The sequence below is a fragment of the Aulonocara stuartgranti genome (assembly GCF_965226115.1).
Source record: "Aulonocara stuartgranti genome assembly, chromosome: 6".
Classification (NCBI taxonomy): domain Eukaryota; kingdom Metazoa; phylum Chordata; class Actinopteri; order Cichliformes; family Cichlidae; genus Aulonocara; species Aulonocara stuartgranti.
In genome coordinates, this window is record NC_138944.1 from 42259671 (window position 1) to 42270235 (window position 10565).

Consider the following 10565-nt stretch of genomic DNA (forward strand, 5'->3'; position numbering starts at 1 on the left):
TCAACAGTGCAATAGACTCAATACTTGAAATGTGCAATTCACTTGTATTTTTATTTTTATTCCTATTTATTCTATTTATCCCCTTCGTATATTTTATTTATATTGTCTCTGTATTTATATATATGTGTGTGTGTATAACTCTGAAACTTCTGTCGGTGCTGTGCTTTTTTGGAAATCGAATTTCCCAGAGGAACCCACCCGAGGGATTAATAAAGTTCTATCTAAATCTAAATCTAAATCTAATGGTAACATTATGTAATAGATGCTGTACTCCAGGAAACATTCACATAAATATTTGTTTCCTGGAACAATGCTTCCATGTCTGACACCAAACTGGATCTACCAGTGAGTAACAACACTTATTATTGTAAGACATAAACCCTACAATATTACAGAGAATCCCCAACAATCACATGACCCCCTTTCAGCTAGTACTTGGAGAAAGTAGGAAGGAAAAACTCCCTTTTAATAGGAAGAAACCCCTGGGAGAAGCGGGCTCAGGGAGGGGCGGGGCCATCTGCTGTGAATGAGGGGAGGAAGACAGACGAAGACAGGCTGTGGAAGAGAGTCGGAGATTAATAATAACTAATAATTGAATGCAGAGAGATGGATGAACACATTGTTCGTACGATGGTCTTTCGTTCGGTGCATTTCAAGGTCCTGCACCCATCCGTCGGTAAACTGTACCTGGGCTTGTTGCAGTGACCTGAAGTTACTAAACTTCATGAGTGTATGCGCTCACTCCAAGAACCGTATAATTATAAATATGAGCGTGGTGAAAGTTGGGCAGCACATGTTTTGTCCACTCTGTGTGCTCGTAAGGGTCTGACCCTTTCACTCCTTTGATTTTTTCCTCGTATCTTTTCTTTGACTTTTCATCAAGTCTGTCTTTGTGCGGTCCGGCATTGTTCTCCTTCGTTTTGTACACTCCTTTTTTGGGGGGCAAAGAAAAAGCAAGAAGGTATTGGAACCGGAGAATGAACGTTTTGCGGTGCAGCAAATGCTTGCGTTTGATGCATTGCTTTGATTGTTTTGCCACGAGTACCCAACATGCAATGTGCGAAAGTCACGTGGTCTGTCAATCTCTATACAAACATGCAATAAAACCATAAAAAACACTGTATGTTATCAAAAGATCAAAAATGATGAAACACAGCAACCCAAGCAAGATGATTAAAAACACTGGTTAAACCTGTCCAGTCCATCCCGTGACACATAGTATGGTCTCTGTTAAAGTGCGTACACTGTTCACTATTATAGTCTGTTCAGAGCGCTACGCTTCCACTACTGTAGATCTGTTTACCTCACACTGCTACATCTGTATATATGTAGCACATCTGTATATTTGTTCATAGTACACCTGTATATCTGCCCATCTGTACAGCAATACAGATCATCTGTATATCTGTGCATATGTATAAACAGAACATCTGTGTATATCTGTATCTTTGCTCTCTGTACAGTAACATAAACATCTGTATACTTCACTTATTTGTACGTAATGTGTTCACAGCTATTCCCACCTTTTGTGCTACCCTTATCTGTATATAATCTGCTCCTATTGCACTTACTGCTCTTGCACTTCTGATTAGATGCAAACTGTATTTCGTTACCCTGTGTTTATACATGTGTAAGGACAATAAAGTTGAATCCAAATCATAACACAGTTAAAGGTGAGCCTTCAGTCAGGGTGTTTGTGGCACTTTGTTGAATTAAAAAAACCCTGTTTTATCTCTCTCTAAAGTTACAGCTGAGTTTGCACACAGTGGCTGTGTGTGAATAAGCAATAAGTGATCTGACTGCTGTTTGCATCCAGAGGAGCCCCCTGCTGGTCAGCAGAGACAAAAGGCGAGGCTGAGGAGATGGAAGAAGACAAAGATGAAGGAGTGAGCAGGACGACCCTCGCTGCTATTCGGGCAGGTGACATTGAGGTCACTGTTGGTCCCAGTGGACGTGAACGTCATGAAGCCCAGCTGGTTGGAGGAAATCCGGCTGTTGATCCAGGTCTGGTACTGGGATACTCTGGTGTAGACTCCTGGAAAATTCGGCTCAGCACAACCTTCCCCAAAACTGACGATTCCCGCCTGAATCCAGCGACCGTTCTGCTTGCTCACCGTTGGACCTCCTGAATCCTCCTTTGAGAGCAAAGCTGAGGAGAGGAAACTGTAGAAGGTGAAAATGTGCCAAACACAGGAAACAGCGATCACCTGACAGGAGTCCTTTCCTCCTGTATGTAGCCCGGCACAGATCATGTTGTCAGTGATGTTTCCCACTCCATAGTCACAGTTACACTGTCTGTTTCCTACAACAGGAACCTCCACCTCCATGAGGTTTTGTAGAGAAGGAAGGGACACTGAAGGGGTAAAATAAATATATCAGTTTGTAATAAATGATGTGAGGGATTAAATGCACCTTCAAGCAAAGTGATGGCTCCACCAAATGTAAAGTGCAGTCATGTGTGCAAAGATGGAGACATGTGTTTGTCTGCTGGGTTTATAGCTCCCTGCAGAACACAGTCGCCTGGTTAACTTGTGTAGTGTAATGACCTCACTTCACCTCATTGTTTTAGAAGAAGCACAACAGCTGCTGGTTTTAAACGTGCTAAAAAAATAAACGTAACTTCACACAGACATTAGATGGACGTCAACATGTAGTACTGTCTAATACCACTTGGGGGCAGTGTCAGCTACACAGAAAGTATACTTTCTTTCAACCAGGGATCTTTGTGACTCGGTGCAGATTCAGCACTTCCAGACTGGTTAATTCACATAATGATTCTTTCTTGTTTTGAACTCTCGACAGATTTAACCTCATGGAAACATTTTATTGCTCTAAATATTTCTGGGACAGCACACTTGTTTCCTGCATTATAGTCAAATTTCTCTGAAACAGTCAGATGTCTTTATGACCTCCACTCCCTATATCGGCCCAGCCGGTGACCCAGCTGTTAACACCGCTGTAGAAGGTGCTGCTTGAAGCTGCCAGGCAGACGGGAGAAACGTAGTTGGTGAAAGCCACCGGTGAGGAGAGCTGCAGGAGGCAGATGTCGTTGTCATTGGTATCAGAGTTGTAGTTTGGATGGATGATGATCTGTGTCACTGTCTTAGACGCTGACGGCCCAGATTCACAGTCAGGCCACTCAGTTTGGTGCTGAGATCATCATGAGACACAAACAGTACACAGTTATTCTGATTGTTATCAACATGAAACGATATAATGTTCGACTTCCTGTTTACCACATTTTTTAAAGCCTGTTCAAATCAAATCAAATCACTTTTATTGTCACATCACATGTGCAGGTACATTGGTACAGTACATGTGAGTGAAATTCTTGTGTGCGAGCTTCACAAGCAACAGAGTTGTGCAAAATACAATAATGTAAACAAGCAAAATACAAGAATGGCTACATCTGAAACTAATAAATATATGTACAATATATAATAGTATATGCATTTCTGGATGTGTATACTAAATATTTTTCTACGTGTGTGTGTGTGTGTGTGTACACATATTTTACAAATTAAATAGAGTAAACAATAAAATAAAATATATAAAAATATACAGAGTGAGACATGTGCAAAACAGTGGCATTTATATACAGTATGGAGTGCATAATGTTAAAGTTCCAGTAGTGAAGCTGAGGTGTCTATGACGTGTTCAGCAGTCTGATGGCCTGGTGGAAGAAGCTGTCTCTCAGTCTGCTGGTACGGGACCGGATGCTGCAGAACCTCCTTCCTGATGGAAGTAGTCTGAACAGTTTATGGCTGGGGTGACTGGAGTCCTTGATGATCCTCCCGCTTTCCTCAGGCACCGCTTCCTGTAGATGTCTTGGAGGGAGGGAAGCTCTCCTCCAATTATCCGTTCAGAGCACCGCACTACTCGCTGGAGAGCTTTGCGGTTGTAGGCGGTGCTGTTGCCATACCAGGTGGTGATGCATCCAGTGAGGATGCTCTCAATGGCACAGTGATAGAAGGTCCTGAGGATGCGGGGGCTCATGCCGAATCTTTTCAGTCTCCTGAGAAAGAAGAGGCGCTGCTGCGCCTTCTTCACTGTTTTGTTTGTGTGTACTGACCACGTAAGATCCTCAGCCAGATGTACAGTGGGGCAAAAAAGTATTTAGTCAGCCACCGATTGTGCAAGTTCCCCCACTTAAAATGATGACAGAGGTCAGTAATTTGCACCAGAGGTACACTTCAACTGTGAGAGACAGAATGTGAAAAAAAAATCCATGAATCCACATGGTAGGATTTGTAAAGAATTTATTCGTAAATCAGGGTGGAAAATAAGTATTTGGTCAATAACAAAAATACAACTCAATACTTTGTAACATAACCTTTGTTGGCAATAACAGAGGTCAAACGTTTACTATAGGTCTTTACCAGGTTTGCACACACAGTTGCTGGTATTTTGGCCCATTCCTCCATGCAGATCTTCTCGAGAGCAGTGATGTTTTGGGGCTGTCGCCGAGCAACACGGACTTTCAACTCCCGCCACAGATTTTCTATGGGGTTGAGGTCTGGAGACTGGCTAGGCCACTCCAGGACTTTCAAATGCTTCTTACGGAGCCACTCCTTTGTTGCCCGGGCGGTGTGTTTTGGATCATTGTCATGTTGGAAGACCCAGCCTCGTTTCATCTTCAAAGTTCTCACTGATGGAAGGAGGTTTTGGCTCAAAATCTCACGATACATGGCCCCATTCATTCTGTCCTTAACACGGATCAGTCGTCCTGTCCCCTTGGCAGAAAAACAGCCCCGTAGCATGATGTTTCCACCCCCATGCTTCACAGTAGGTATGGTGTTCTTGGGATGCAACTCAGTATTCTTCTTCCTCCAAACACGACGAGTTGAGTTTATACCAAAAAGTTCTACTTTGGTTTCATCTGACCACATGACATTCTCCCAATCCTCTGCTGTATCATCCATGTGCTCTCTGGCAAACTTCAGACGGGCCTGGACATGCACTGGCTTCAGCAGCGGAACACGTCTGGCACTGCGGGATTTGATTCCCTGCCGTTGTAGTGTGTTACTGATGGTGACCTTTGTTACTTTGGTCCCAGCTCTCTGCAGGTCATTCACCAGGTCCCCCCGTGTGGTTCTGGGATCTTTGCTCACCGTTCTCATGATCATTTTGACTCCACGGGATGAGATCTTGCGTGGGGCCCCAGATCGAGGGAGATTATCAGTGGTCTTGTATGTCTTCCATTTTCTGATGATTGCTCCCACAGTTGATTTTTTCACACCAAGCTGCTTGCCTATTGTAGATTCACTCTTCCCAGTCTGGTGCAGGTCTACAATACTTTTCCTGGTGTCCTTCGAAAGCTCTTTGGTCTTGGCCATGGCGGAGTTTGGAGTCTGACTGTTTGAGGCTGTGGACAGGTGTCTTTTATACAGGTGATGAGTTCAAACAGGTGCCATTCATACAGGTAACGAGTGGGGGACAGAAAAGCTTCTTACAGAAGACGTTACAGGTCTGTGAGAGCCAGAGATTTTCCTTGTTTGAGGTGACCAAATACTTATTTTCCACCCTGATTTACGAATAAATTCTTTACAAATCCTACCATGTGGATTCATGGATTTTTTTTTCACATTCTGTCTCTCACAGTTGAAGTGTACCTCTGGTGCAAATTACTGACCTCTGTCATCATTTTAAGTGGGGGAACTTGCACAATCGGTGGCTGACTAAATACTTTTTTGCCCCACTGTATGTAAGACTGCGTTCTTCCATTTGCGCAACATCTCTAAACTTAGGAATATCCTGTCTCAGAGTGACGCTGAAAAACTAGTTCATGCATTTATTACTTCCAGGCTGGACGACTGTAATTCATTATTATCAGGAAGTCCTAAAAACTCCCTGAAAAGCCTTCAGCTAATCCAAAATGCTGCAGCAAGAGTCCTGACAGGGACTAGAAAGAGAGAGCAGATTTCTCCTGTTTTGGCTTCCTGTTAAATCCAGGATTCAAAATCCTGCTCCTCACATACAAGGTCTTAAATAATCAGGCCCCATCTTATCTTAATGACCTTGTAGTACCATATCACCCTATTAGAGCACTTCGCTCTCGCTCTGCAGGCCTACTTGTTGTTCCTAGAGTATTTAAAAGTAGAATGGGAGGCAGAGCCTTCAGTTTTCAGGCCCCTCTTCTGTGGAACCAGCTTCCAGTTTGGATTCAGGAGACAGACACTAAAAAGTAACCAGGCCTTTTACCTCCACTTGATTAAATCCATGGCTGCAACATAAAAATTCCAATTTATTGATTAAGACAGACCTTCTAAGTTGCAAACTTTATTTTTTTGGGTTGTGTTGAAATAATAATGTTGGTAATTACATTAAATTAATTTTATATGTAATTTGAAATTAAATCCCAATGTTAGTGGGTTCAAAATAAAATTCAAGTTGTAATTACTTAAAGAAATTGAATAGATAACTTTTTTCCACTGTAACTTCTGATTTCAAATTCCCTCCCCTACCGACTTAACTAGCCCGGGCAAATTCACACATGTTGGGTTGCATGGTGCAAGCTTTTGTAAAAGACATTTCAAGGTAAGTAACATTTCATTTACAAATAACAGTTCTACCAAAGCAAAGCATTTGTGCTAGTCACCTGTAGTGGATTTGTGTATGATGTGATGCTCATACAGATAAGGAAATACTTTGCACTACCACATGTAGCTAATGCTAGCCATTCTAAACTTTAGCACAGCAGAGGATAAGACTTATAAAGTTTCATTTGACAAAAGTCTTCAGCTAGAGAGTGCAACTGTGGCTAGGAAAAGCGTGGTTAAAGTTTTGCTACACAGTGCAATCTAATTTCGATTTTAGGCTGATTTTGTTTTTCTTTTTACCAAAATTAGAAGCCTTAAACTGTGAATAGTTTTGTCAGAGGGATAACCTAGAGGCTTCTTTTTTCCATCTGGCTCACCTATTTTATGTCTTTATAAAACTTGCATGACCTATACGTAATATTACATTGTAAATGATTTTGGTTAGTATTGTGATACAGCTTCAAGTAAGTATTGTTCTTGATCTTAAGAGCTGTAGCTACAGTTGTGGTCAAAAGTTTACATACACTTGTAAAGAATATAATATAATGGCTCTACTGAGTGTCCCGTTATTTCTAAAACTCTGATTTTTTTTCTCTGATAGAGTGATTGGAACAGATACTTCTTTGTCACAAAAAACGTTCATGAAGTTTGGTTCTTTAATGACTTTATTATGAGTTAACAGAAAAAAGTGATCACATTTGCTGGGTCAAAATTATACATACAGCAACATGAATTAGCAATTTTGGTGACTTAGAAAGTTGTCAGTGAACTGAGCTTCATAGCATGGCCTCTTAACTTCTTGTGAGTGATTATGAGTGACTACAGCTGGTGACTTCTCTTAGGCCAGTTAAATAGGGCTCATTGGATAGAAACGCCCACAAACGCTACAATGGGAAAGTCAAAGGAGCTCAGCATGGATCTGAAAAAGCGAATTATTAACTTGAACAAGTCAGGAAAGTCACTTGGGGCCATTTCAAAGCAGCTGCATGTCCCAAGAGCAACAGTGTAAACAATTGTTTGTAAGTATAAAGTGCATGGCACTGTTTCGTCACTGCCAAGATCAGGAAGAAAACGCAAGCTATCACCTGCTGCTGAGAAAAAATTGGTCAGGAGGGTAAAGAGTCAACCAAGAATCACCAAAAAGCAGATCTGCCAAGAATTTGAAGCTGCTGAAACACAGGTGTCATTGTCTACAGTCAAACGTGTTTTGCATCTCAATGGACTGAGAGGCTGCCGTGCAAGAAGGAAGCCCTTGCTCCAAAAGCGGCACCTTAAGGCTCGACTGAAGTTTGCTGCTGATCACATGGACAAAGATAAGACCTTCTGGAGGAAAGTTCTGTGGTCAGACGAAACAAAAATCGAGCTTTTTGGCCACAATGCCCAGCGATATGTTTGGAGGAGAAAAGGTGAGGCCTTCAACCCCAAGAACACCATGCCTACAATCAAGCATGGTGGTGGGAGTATTATGCTGTGGGGCTGTTTTGCTGCCAATGGAACTGGTGCTTTACAGAGAGTAAATGGGACAATGAAGAAGGAGGATTACCTTCACATTCTTCAACATAACCTAAAATCATCAGCACGAAGGTTGGGTCTTGGGCGCAGTTGGGTGTTCCAACAGGACAATGACCCCAAACAGACATCAAAAGTGGTAAAGGAATGGCTAAGTCAGGCTAGAATAAAGGTTTTAGAATGGCCTTCCAAAAGTCCTGACTTAAACCCCATTGAAAACATGTGGACAATGCTGAAGAAACAAGTCCATGTCAGAAAGCTATCAAATTTAACTGAACTGCACCAATTCTGTCAAGAGGAGTGGTCAAAGATTCAACCAGAAGCTTGCCAGAAGCTTGTAGATGGCTACCAAAAGCGCCTAATTGAAGTGAAAATGGCTAAAGGACATGTAACCAAATATTAGCACTGCTGTATGTATATTTTTGACCCAGCAGATGTGATCACTTTTTTCTGTTAACCCATAATAAAGTCATAAAAGAACCAAACTTCATGAATGTTTTTTGTGACAAAGAAGTATCTGTTCCAATCACTCTATCAGAGAAAAATCAGAGTTTTAGAAATAACGGGACACTCGGTAGAGCCATTATATTATATTCTTTACAAGTGTATGTAAACCTTTGACCACAACTGTATCTTTGTTTTGTTTTTAAAAAAAAATCAGATTGTGTGAAATATTGTTAATGTCATTCCAATAGCATTATTCTGACATAGGCTATGTGAATCTACTTAACATCAAGACTTTATGTAAGCAGTTAGTATAGTGTGATAATCGAGGGTCATTAGTGCTTTGTTAAGTTGGGACACATTTTTTACAAAATGGGCTGGGAGTGAACAATGTGTAAATTCGAAACCTCTGCAAAAACAGGGTTGCTAAAACATTAGAGATTACACCACGGTTATGGTGGGGAAGTCTCCCTTGTCTTCACCAAGATTGTTTTTGTTCCCTCAAAATTTGGGGTAGCCTTAGATCACTTCTATCCTCTTTAAATAATGTATTACAGCATTCATTAATGCAGTATAGCTAATAGTCTGCAAGGTTTAATTCTTGTGTTTGTGTGGTCGACAGATAAAGGAGGCGTTCAAGAGAATAACCACTGTAAGCCTTGAATGGCTACACTTGACCATTGCACCCCAAAACTGATGGATGTCATTTTATCAAGGGGAGGAGCTAAAGGAGTGAGAATCAGGCAGATCAAGGACATGCTTCTTGAGGTAGGACAACTCTTTAGACTTTGGGTATCTTTGAAATGCACTTTGTTGGCAGTCACCCATGTAGTTTATACGCATACTTTATTTTTTCTTAAATAGCACAATACAATCGAAACACACAGAGAAGTAGCCATCTGCTGCCTTATCACTTTCCTTGGAGAGAAGGACGAGGGCCTGTTCATGGAGTTTGGTGTAAGTAATCCAGCATTGTGTGTGTGTGTGTGTGTGTGTGTGTGTGTGTGCGTGTGTGTGTGTGTGTGCGTGTGTGCGTGCGTGTGTGTGTGTGTGTGCGTGTGTGCGTGTGTGTGTGCGTGTGTGTGTGCGTGTGTGTGTGTGTGCGTGTGTGTGTGTGTGTGTGTGTGCGTGTGTGCGTGCGTGTGTGTGTGCGTGTGTGTGCGTGTGTGTGTGTGTGTGTGCGTGTGTGTGTGTGTGTGCGTGTGTGTGTGTGTGTGTGCGTGCATGTGTGTGCGTGTGTGTGTGTGTGTGTGTGCATGTGTGTGCGTGTGTGCGTGTGTGTGTGCGTGTGTGTGTGTGTGTGTGTGTGTGCGTGTGTGTGTGCGTGTGTGCGTGTGTGTGTGAGTGTGTGTGTGCGTGTGTGTGTGTGTGTGCGTGTGTGTGTGCGTGTGTGTGCGTGTGTGCGTGTGTGTGTGCGTGCGTGTGTGTGTGTGCGTGTGTGCGTGCGTGTGTGTGTGTGTGCGTGTGTGCGTGTGTGTGTGTATGTGTGTGTGTGTGTGTGTGTTTTCCATTGATCATCTGAATTCATTAAGATTCAGTAAGTATAAAAGTCTAATCTATAATTCACTAACCTATTTTTTTTAAAAATTTGCTTTACAAGGACACCAAAGAACTTAAGGCAGGTGATGAAAACTGCCATCATCAGTGACCGGTACACCCCTGGATCTAACCATAAGACTGCAACCATTGTGGTGGAGGAAACAAAAATCATGGAGGGCCAGAATTTCCCAAGGTGCTGTGTTTTGCTCGTGGGCATAATATATGCTCTCAATCTGAGCTAATGCAAGGATCTGAAATATACTTTTGAAGTTGTTCAGAAGCTGTTCCTTGACCTTGATGGAACCATCATTATGTTAAAGATGTTGACTCTGTTTCAAAGATTGTTAACTGTTTTGAATCCTGTATGTGTAAAATTGATCTTAAAGGTGTTTGCTGCATTGTGTAATAGAAAGATGCAAGATCTTGTAAAGTTTGGTAGGCATTGAAAGTTAACATTTACTGAACACTTGCATGGAAGTATTACTGCAACAAAATGTTTTCTAAGTAGATTTTTTACCAATTGAACACATTTGT

The 10565-nt window shown here is 41.9% G+C and overlaps 1 protein-coding gene across 1 annotated transcript in view; it reads left to right on the forward strand.

Annotated features, from left to right (window-relative positions):
• Positions 1 to 10565, forward strand: part of LOC309708778 (uncharacterized protein) — a gene marked incomplete at its 5' end in the record, with an annotated part of 172405 nt that overhangs the window by 38249 nt on the left and 123591 nt on the right. The gene's annotated exons all lie outside the window — the stretch shown is intronic.